This window comes from Oryx dammah, unplaced genomic scaffold (genome assembly GCF_014754425.2).
Source record: "Oryx dammah isolate SB20612 unplaced genomic scaffold, SCBI_Odam_1.1 HiC_scaffold_13, whole genome shotgun sequence".
In the NCBI taxonomy this organism is placed as follows: domain Eukaryota; kingdom Metazoa; phylum Chordata; class Mammalia; order Artiodactyla; family Bovidae; genus Oryx; species Oryx dammah.
In genome coordinates, this window is record NW_024070197.1 from 28,184,055 (window position 1) to 28,194,551 (window position 10,497).

The window sequence follows — 10,497 nt, forward strand, 5'->3', positions numbered from 1 at the left end:
AGAGCAACAGGCAGACGTGTCTGGGAGCTGCTTGGTCCCCAGCAGAGGCCTCACACCACACTTGCGCCTAACTCTGATTGCCTTTTTGTTTGGAAGCAGGGCCATCTTAGCCAGCGCAGGACAGGAGTTAGGTTCAACCCAACCAGCTGAGGCCAGGGACTGAGAGTTCTGAGGAAGAATCTGTTGTGTATCCATGAGGGATTACTCTTCCTGAATCGAAAAGTCAAGCCCAACTAGCTCCATCCCTCTGTCCCATTTGAACACTCATCAACGCCTTCAATAGGAAGTCTTAGTGTATAGGTATCTCTTCACAATAACTAGCAATTTTTGAACCAAGTCTTCCTAAGTACCCTGCCTTTACTAAATGTTGTTTGTATGTCATTTCATTAGTTCCCAAAAACAAGCAAAAAAAAAAAAAAAAAACCACCACCCATTTAAAAAACAACAACAAGCCTATGAGGTCAGTGCTATGGTTCTGTTTTATAGACATGGAGACTGAGATCCGGAGAATTGAGGTGGCTTGTCCACATCTAGTAACTGACCAAGGCAGCATTTGAACCCACAGCAGCCACCTCCACAAGTTCTTACTCACTATGCTAAAAGTTCTTTCTCCTCACTTTTCCAAGGACTCCCCATTCCCCAAAGACTGAGGAAAATTCCATCGCCTCCCAGGTATCTGTAGGCCCCTCTGGCCTTCTCTCATCTGACTGACTTCCTCTTACCTGTTAGCATCTGTCAGGCCCTTCTGAAGAAACCATTCACTCATGAACAAACACTGAGGGGAAGTTCCCTGGTAGCCCAGTGGCTGGACTCTGCACTCCCAATGCAGGGGGCCCAGATTCCACTCCTGGTCAGGGAACAAGATCCCACATGGTACAGCAAGGACGCTGCAACCAAGAGTTCACATGCCGCGACTGGGGGAGGCAGGGGAAAGGAAGGGCTGGACTTCCCTGGTGGTCCACCTTCCAGTGCAGAGGGCATGGGTCAGTTCCTGCTAGGAGAACTAAGATCCCTCATGCCACAATGAAGATCCTGCATGCAGCTAAACAAATAAATGAATAAGTATTTAAACAAACAAAAACTCCCAAATACGAAACAGTTACACCTGTCAGGCACTGTTCTAGAAGACTTGGCAGTGAACTGAACATATAAAAATCCCTGCCTTCATGGACTTTACATTCTAGTGGGGCAAGATAGATTTTAAAAATATAAACACATGAAAAATACATGTGTCTAAGATGACAAGGAGTGCCAGCAAGAGAAATGAGGCAGAGAAAGGAGAGAGAGGAGACATAAGAGAATGGACAATTTTAGGCAGGAGGGCTAGGGCCTCACTGAGAAAGTGATACCAGACTTAAGCTCTCAGAGACGAGAGAAGAAATTGAGCCGTGGAGGGGGAGGGGCATTTGACACAGAGGCAGGAGGGTGTTCGAGGAACGCCCAGTGTGGCTGGAGTAAGACCAGTGAGGCAAAGAGCAGTCAGAAGTGAGGCAAGAGAAGTAAGGAGAGGCGGCCAGGCCGTGAGGAGCCCAGTAGGCCGTGGTAAGGATGCTGGCGTTCACTCTGAGTGAGTCAGGAAGCTGATGGAGTATTTCAAGCAGACGTGCATTTTAACAGAATCACCCTGGCTGCTGGATTGAGATCAGGCTGAAGGGGGACAAGGTGGGGAGGCTGTTGATAATCCAGGTGAGGAATGCTGGAGGCTCGAATGGAACGAAGGTGGTGAGAGCAGTCAGGGACTGGGTGTCTTCTGCACTGAAGTCAGCAGGACTTCCTGACAGATTGGAGGTGGGAGGTGAGAAAAAGGGAGGAGTCGGGAATGACACCCAAGTTTCTGGCCCAAGCATCTGGAAGAATGGAGGTGCCATTTACTGAGCTCTCTGTGGGAGGAACAAGTTTGGAGGAGGGAAAGCAGGAGCTCGGTACTGGGTATGATAAATGTCAGATGCCTATTAGAGATCTAGGTGAACAGGCAGTTAAATAAACAGTTCTGGCATTCAGGGGAGTGATCTGGCTAGACACACAAATGTGGAAGTCATTAGGGTGTGGATAGTATTTTTTTAAGCCACGAAATCGAGTGGAGTCACAGAGAGTGAAAGTAACTAAAGAGGTAGGATGTAAGGACCATGCCCTGGGGTGCTCAAACATTTAGAGGTCAAAGAGATGAAGAGACAGTCGGCAGGAGTCCAAGAAGGAACAGAGAGATAAGATGCCACCTGGAGGAGTCTTTCAAGGAAGAGGGAAAGATCAACTGGCAAAGGCTTCTGATCTGTCAAGTGATGAGAAATTCACCCATCCGAGCAAAAGAAGAAATGTTTAATTGAATAGTTTTCTTGTTTTGTTTTGATGTGCATTCATCTAGACTTCTCAGCCAATCCACAAGGGTGAGAAGAGCAGAGCTGGATCCTCACCCCACTGTGCTTCTGTCCCCTACTCTTCTCCCCACCTCCCTCTTCTCTTCCCCTCCCCCTGTCATCCCCTAACCCCTTCCCCCCCACCTCTAACCTCACCTCCAACTTTTGGTGGGGTTGACTTACCTAAGCCAGGGGAATCTTGGCCCTGAGCTGAAACAACAGAACAATCTCTGAGGCAAGTCAATGCTTCACAGCCCTTTAAAAGGGCTTCCCAGGGAGCACTAGCAGTAAAGAATCTGTCTGCCAGTGCAGGAGGCATAAGAGATGTGAGTTTGATCCCTGTGTCGGGAAGATGCCCTGGAGGAGGGCATGGCAACCCACTCCAGTATTCTTACCTGGAGAGTCCCATGGACAGAGGAGCCTGGCGGGCTCTAGTCCAAAGGGTCGCAAAGATTCCAACACAACTGAAGCGAAAGAGAGGGGTGGGACTTCCCTGGAGGTCCAGTGGTTAAGACTTTGCCTTCAAATGCAGGGGGTGTGGGTTTGATCCCTGGTCGGAGAGCTAAAATCCCATATGCCTTGTGGCCAAAAAAATCAAAACACTAAAAAAAAAAAAAAAGCAGTATTGTAACAAATTCAATAAAGACTTTAAAATGCTCCACATAAAAAAAGAAATCTCTAAAAAAAGCAGGGGTGCTGGGGGGAGGCAGTAAGAGAGATAAACTAAAGGTGGCAGAAAGGGAAGACAATTTGTTTTTAAAGAATGCCTGCAGCAGTTTTGTTGTTGTTGCCATCAGGAAGCAAAGGAATTTATCTTGGAGCTGCACAGCTCTTCCGTTTAGGTAAAGTATTTCGTGAGCCTTTTCTAGCTGACTCCATCCTGGAGCCTAGAATAGGGTAGAGGTTGAGAACTAAATTCCTCTGCACTGAGTTCTCACCTAGCAGGTGAGGGAGATAAGCATGTCAGAGGCCCGGAGCTGGGAGAAGAGAAATGGGAGGAAAATGGCTGGCAAAGAATTCCCAGGGGTGGGGTGGGGCTGAGGAACCTGTTTTAAGAGCAGTGAAGTCTAACATTATTTTTCTGGAACTCTTTTATTGAAGTAATAATAGATGTAGAGATAAATGTCTACTACTTGCTAACTTTTCACACACACCCATATAACCAGCACTCAAGTCAGGCAATTTAGCAGCTGCCCTTGGGTTCTTTTCCAGTCGTGACTCCACCCCAGGGCAGTCACTATCCTGAATTTGAACAGCATGGACTAGTTTTGCCTGTTTTTGTATATTATCAAGATGGGCGTGCCCTTTAGTATCTGCCTTCTTTCACTTGACATTGTATTTGTGAGGTTCAATCATATCGGGGCATATAGTTATATATCTTTTATTTTTCATTGCTGTAGACTGTTCCATTTTAATGATTATAATGCAATTGATTTATCTTCTCTATTGCTGATGGACAGAGATGTTATTTCCACTTGGGGGCCACTGCAAACAGTGACGCTACAAACGCAGTTGGACATTATCTAGTATTCACTTTTTCCCCAGCAGTTTATTTTCAAATACTAGAAACATAGGAAACTGCAATTATTATATAGTGAACATCTATATACATATGACTTTGGATGCATTTCAAAGCAAGTTGCACTTTCCCTAGAAGAATATGTATCATCGACAAAAGTTTACTGTTTATTTATGGGGTTTCCTTTGAGGGAAGACTTGCATGAAGAGAAATGCATTACAGTAACAGTATATAATTCATTGCATTTGAGAAATGCATACACCTGTGTAATCCAAATCTCTAACAAAATCTAAAATATTATCATCCAGAAAGTTCCCTTGTGCCTCTTCCCAACTCCCCACTACAGTCATTGTATTCTTTTTTTTTTTTTTCCATCAAAGATTAGTTTTGCCTGCTTTAGAACTTCATATAAATGAAATCACACAGTATGGACTCTTTTGTCTAAGGCTTCTTTCACTCGCCATAATGTTTCTGAAATTCATTCACGGTGTTGCATGAATAAGTAGTTTGTTCCTTTTCATTGCATGAATGTACCACAATTTGTTTATCTATGCTCCTGTTGATTGACATCTGGGATGCTTGCAGTTTGGGGCTTTATAAAGAAAAATGCTATTACCATTCTCATACTAGTCTTTCTGTTGGACATATGCTTTTATTTCTCTTGGGTAAATAACCTAAAACCAAAATTACTGGGTTGTAGGGATATGTTTAGCTTCATGTGAAACTGCCATACCTTCATTTCAAAGTGGCTGTATGACTTTAGACTCCCAGCAACAAGACAGGAAAATTAATACTGGTTCAGTACCTTTGCTAACATTTGACGGTGTTTGTCTTTTTCATTTAAGCTTTTATGGTGGGTGTGTAGTGATACCTCACTGTGGTGGTGTTTTTCTTAAAGATTTTATTTTTAATGTGAATCATTTTTAAGGTCTTTATTGAATTTGCTCCTGGACCAGGGATCGAACCTGAACCCCCTGCATTGGAAGGTAAAGTCTTAACCACTGGACAACCAGGGAAGTCCCCTCACTGTAGTTTTAATTTGCATTTCTCTGATAACTAAGCCATCCTTGTTATTACAGTGGTGATTATCCCAACCTGTCCTGCAGGAGACTGGGGTTTGAGTCCCTGATGGGGAGGCAACACACCATTTTAGGGCTTCCCAGATGGAGCTTCCAAATGTACTTCCAGATGTACAAGCTGGATTTAGAAAAGGCAGAGTATCCAGAGATCAAATTGTCAACATTTGTTGGATCATAGAAAAAGCAAGGGAATTCCAGAGAAACATCTACTTCTGCTTCACTGACTATGCTAAAGCCTTTGACTGTGTGGATCACAACAAACTGTGGAAAATTCTTAAAGAGATGGGAATACCAGACCACCTGACCTTCCTCCTGCAAACCTGTATGCAGGTCAAGAAGCAACAGTTAGAACCGGACATGGAACAACGGATTGGTTCAAAACTGGGAAAGGAGTGCATCAAGGCTGTATACTGTCACCCTGCTTATTTAACTTATATGCAGAGTACATCATGTGAAATGCTGAGCTAGATGAAGCACAAGCTGGAATCAAGATTGAGTGGAAAAATACCTATAACCTCAGATATGCAAATGACACCACCCTTATGGCAGAAACTGAAGAAGAGAGGAAGAGGGAACTAAAGAGTCTCTTGATTAAGGTGAAAGAGGAAAGTGAAAAAGCTGGCTTAAAACTCAACATTCAAAAAATGAAGATGATGGTATCCAATCCTACCACTTCATGGCAAATAGATAGGGAAACAATGGAAACTGTGACAAACTTTATTTTCTTGGGATTCAAAATCACTGTGGATGGTGACTGCAGCCATGAAATTAAAAGACACTTGCTCCTTGGAAGAAAAGCAATAACACAGTATTGTTAGACACAGTATTAAAAAGCAGAGACACTACTTTACTTACAAAAGTCCGTATAGTCAAAGCTATGGTTTTTCCAATAGTCATGTATGGATGTGAGAATTGGACAATAAAATAGGCTGAGCACCAAAGAACTGATGCCTTCAAACTGGTGCTGGAGAAGATTCTTGAGAGTCCCTTGGACAGCATGGAGATCAAACCAGTCAATACTAAAGGAAATCAACCCTGAATATTCATTGGAAGGCCTGATGCTAAAGCTGAAGCTCCAATACTTGGGCCACCTGATGTGAAGAGCTGACTCATTGGAAAAAACCCTGATGCTGGGAAAGACTGAAGGCAGAAGGAGAAGGGGACGACAGAGGATGAGATTGGTTGGATGGCATCACTGACTTAGACATGAGTTTGAGCAAGTTCCAGGAGTTGGTGATGGACAGGGAAGCCTGGCGTGCTGCAGTCTGTGGGGTTGCAAAGAATCAGACACGACTGAGCAACTGAACAATAAGGTGGAGCTAGTGATAAAGAATCCACCTGGCAATGCAGGGGACGCAAGAGACATAGGTTCAGTCTTTGGATAGGGAAGATCCCCTGGAGAGGAAACGGCAACCCACTCCAGTAGTTTTACCTGGAGAATCCCATGGACAGAAGAGCCTGGAGGGCTGTAATCCATAGGGTCACAAAGAGTCGGACACAACTGAAGCGACTCAGCATGCAGGCACTAATAATTAGTGACAGAGCACATTATCAAGTGCTTACGGGACATTCATCTAGCATCCTTTGTGAAGTGTCTCTTCAAATTTTTGCCATTTTTTAGTGGCTTGTTTGTCTTTTGTACTCTTGACTTACAAGAGTCCTTCAGTTCAGTTCAGTTGCTCAGTCGTGTCCGAGTCTTTGCGATGTCATGAATCGCAGCACGCCAGGCCTCCCTGTCCATCACCATCTCCCGGAGTTCACTCAGACTCACGTCCATCGAGTCAGCGATGCCATCCAGCCATCTCATCCTCTGTCGTCCCCTTCTCCTCCTGCCCTCAATCCCTCCCAGCATCAGAGTCTTTTCCAATGAGTCAACTCTTCACATGAGGTGGCCAAAGTACTGGAGTTTCAGCTTTAGCATCATTCCTTCCAAAGAAATCCCAGGGCTGATCTCCTTCAGAATGGACTGTTTGGATCTCCTTGCAGTCCAAGGGACTCTCAAGAGTCTTCTCCAACACCACAGTTCAAACACATCAATTCTTCGGCACTCAGCCTTCTTCACAGTCCAACTCTCACATCCATACATGACCACTGGGAAAACCAAAGCCTTGACTAGACAGACCTAGTCAGCAAAGTAATGTCTCTGCTTTTGAATATACTGTCTAGGTTGGTCATAACTTTTCTTCCAAGGAGTAAGTGTCTTTTAATTTCATGGCTGCAGTCACCATCTGCAGTGATTTTGGAGCCCAGAAAAATAAAGTCTGACACTGTTTCCACTGTTTCCCCATCTATTACCCATGAAGTGATGGGACCGGATGCCATGATCTTCGTTTTCTGAATGTTGAGCTTTAAGCCAACTTTTTCACTCTCCACTTTCACTTTCATCAAGAGGCTTTTTAGTTCCTCGTCACTTTCTGCCATAAGGGTGCTGTCACCTGCATATCTGAGGTTATTGATATTTCTCCTGGCAATCTTGATTCCAGCTTGTGCTTCTTCCAGCCCAGTGTTTCTCATGATGTACTCTGCATATAAGTTAAATAAACAGGGTGACAGTATACAGCCTTGACATACTCCTTTTCCTATTTGGAACCAGTCTGTTGTTCCATGTCCAGTTCTAACTGTTGCTTCCTGACCTGCATACAGATTTCTCAAGAGGCGGGTCGGGTGGTCTGGTATTCTCATCTCTTTCAGAATTTTCCACATGAACGGTATGAAAAGGCAAAATGATAGGATAAGAAAGAGGAACTCCCCAGGTCAGCAGGTGCTCAATATGCTATTGGAGATCAGTGGAGAAATAACTCCACAAAGAGTGAAGGGATGGCACCAAAGCAAAAACAATACCCAGCTGTGGATGTTACTGGTGATAGAAGCAAGGTCGGATGCTGTAAAGAGCAACATTGCATAGGAACCTGGAATGTCAGGTCCATGAATCAAGGCAAATTGGAAGTGGTCTAACAAGAGATGGCAAGGGTGAACGTCAACATTCTAGGAATCAGTGAACTAAAATGGACTGGAATGGGTGAATTTAAATCAGATGACCATTATATCTACTACTGCAGGCAGGAATCCCTCAGAAGAAATGGAGTAGCCATCATGGTCAACAGAAGAGTCCAAAATGCAGTTCTTGGATGCAATCTCAAAAACGACAGAATGATCTCTGTTCGTTTCCAAGGCAAACGATTCAATATCACAGTTATCCAAGTCTATGCCCCAACCAGTAATGCTGAAGAAGCTGAAGTTGAATGGTTCTATGAAGACCTACAAGACCTTTTAGAACTAACACCCAAAAAAGATGTCCTTTTCATTATAGGGGACTGGAATGCAAAAGTAGGAAGTCAAGAAACACCTGGAGCAACAGGCAAATTTGGCCTTGGAATGCAGAATGAAGCAGGGCAAAGACTAATAGAGTTTTGCCAAGAAAATGCCCTGGTCATAGCAAACACCCTCTCTCAACAACACGAGAAGACTCTACACATGGACATCACCAGATGGTCAACACTGAAATCAGATTGATTCTATTCTTTGCAGCCAAAGATGGAGAAGCTCTATACAGTCAACAGGAGTCCTTTCTAAATCCCAAATACCAATCCTTTGTTAGATAAATGCCTTCTTTACACAGAATATCTCCCAGTCTATGGCCTGCATTTTCCTGTCTAAAAAAAAAAAAAAAAATCTTTGCTTATCAACCAGTCACAAAGATATTCTCCTAGAGAAGCTTTATAGTTTTAGTTTCTACATGTAGGTCTATGCTCCACCTCAAAATAATTTTTGTATATAAGCTAATGTTTGAGTCTTTTTTTTAATTACCCATATCTAGCTGTTCCAGCATAATTCAACGGAGTCTCCTTGCTCTGTTAGACTGCTTTAATACTTCTGTCAAAAATTAAATCATATTATATTTCTGACCTTCCTATTCTGTTCCATTAACCTATTTCTTATAATAGAATCTTGATATAGAGTCTTGAGTACTATAGCTTTACAGTAGGTCTTGAAATCCAGTAGCATGAGTCCTTCTTCTCCTTCAGCGCCTTTTTCTTTCAGTTTGGGTAGTTATCTATCAATAGGCCCTCCATATAAATTTTAGAATCAGGTTGTCATTTTTAAAAGGTTGCTAGGAATATGAAAGAGACTTGTTGAATTTCCACATTTGTAGTGATATCCTTTCTTTTATTTCTAATGTTGGTAGTTTGTCTTCTCTTTTTGCAGGGGGTGTAAGGGGGAAGTAGTACAGCTGGGGGTTATTTCTGTTGATCTTTTCAAATAACCAATTTTGGCTTTGTTAAATTTGTTTATCTGCTCTTTTATAACTTCTGTCCTTCTCTTTCTTACTTCCTTCCCATCATTTACTTTTGGTTTATTTTGCTCTTCTTTTTCTAGCTTCTGAAAGTGAAACCTAAGTCTTTTTTTTTTTTGCCATTTGGTTTTAAAGCTATAAATATATCTCTAAGAACTGTTTTGTCTGATCTCACAAAGCTTGTATATTTTATTTTTATAATCAATCAGTTAAAATACTTTCTAATATTTGCTGAGGCTTTTTGTATTAGTTACTTGTGTGCCTGCTAAGTTGCTTCAGTCATGCATGACTCTTTGTGCCCCTATGAACTGTAGCCCGCCAGGCTCCTCTGTCTATGGGGATTTTCCAAGCAAGAATACTGGAGTGAGTTGAAATGCCCTCCTCCAGGGGATCTTTCTGATGCAGGGATTGAACCCTGCATCTCTTCCATCTCCTGCATTCGCAGGCAGGTTCTTTACCACTAGCGCCACCTGGGAAGCCCACTAATTATTTAGATCTGTGCTATTTAAGTTCCAAGTATTTGGCATTTTTCTACATACATTATTATTACTGACTCATAATTTCATTGTGGTCAGGTAACATTCTCTATATGATTCTAGCCATTTTATTTCATTTTATTTTTTATTTTGGCTGCACCATGCAGTTTTCAGGATCTTAGTTCCCCCAGTAGGGTTGGAAGCTGTGCCCCCTACAGTGGAAGCACTGAGTCTTAACCACTGAACCACCAGGGAGGTCCCAGCTTTAGCCACTTTAAATTTACTGGGAATTGTTTTACGGCTTAGCATATGACCATTGGTGAATACATCAGGGGCACTTGAACATGAAGATAATGTGCATTTTGTTGAGTACACTGTTCTGTAAATATCAATTAGATCAAGATAGTTGGTGTGTGTGTGTGTGTGTGTGTTTGTGCGCACACACTCAGTAGTGTCCAACTCTTTGCAACCCCATGGACTGTAGCCTACCAGGCTCCTCCGTCCATGGGATTTTCCAGGCAAGAGTACTGGAGTGGGGTGCCATTTCCTTCTCCAGGGAATCTTCCCAACCCAGTGATCGAACCCCAGTCTTCTGCATTATAGGCAGACACTTTACAAGATAGTTGATAGTAGCATTCAAATCTTCTATATTTTTTATGATTATTTTGTCTTGGCTGAAAAGCTGTTAAAATATCTAATTATGATAGCACATTTCTGTATTTCTTTGAATTCTGTCACTCTGTTTTTCCTTCATGAAAACTCTTTGCAACTCTGT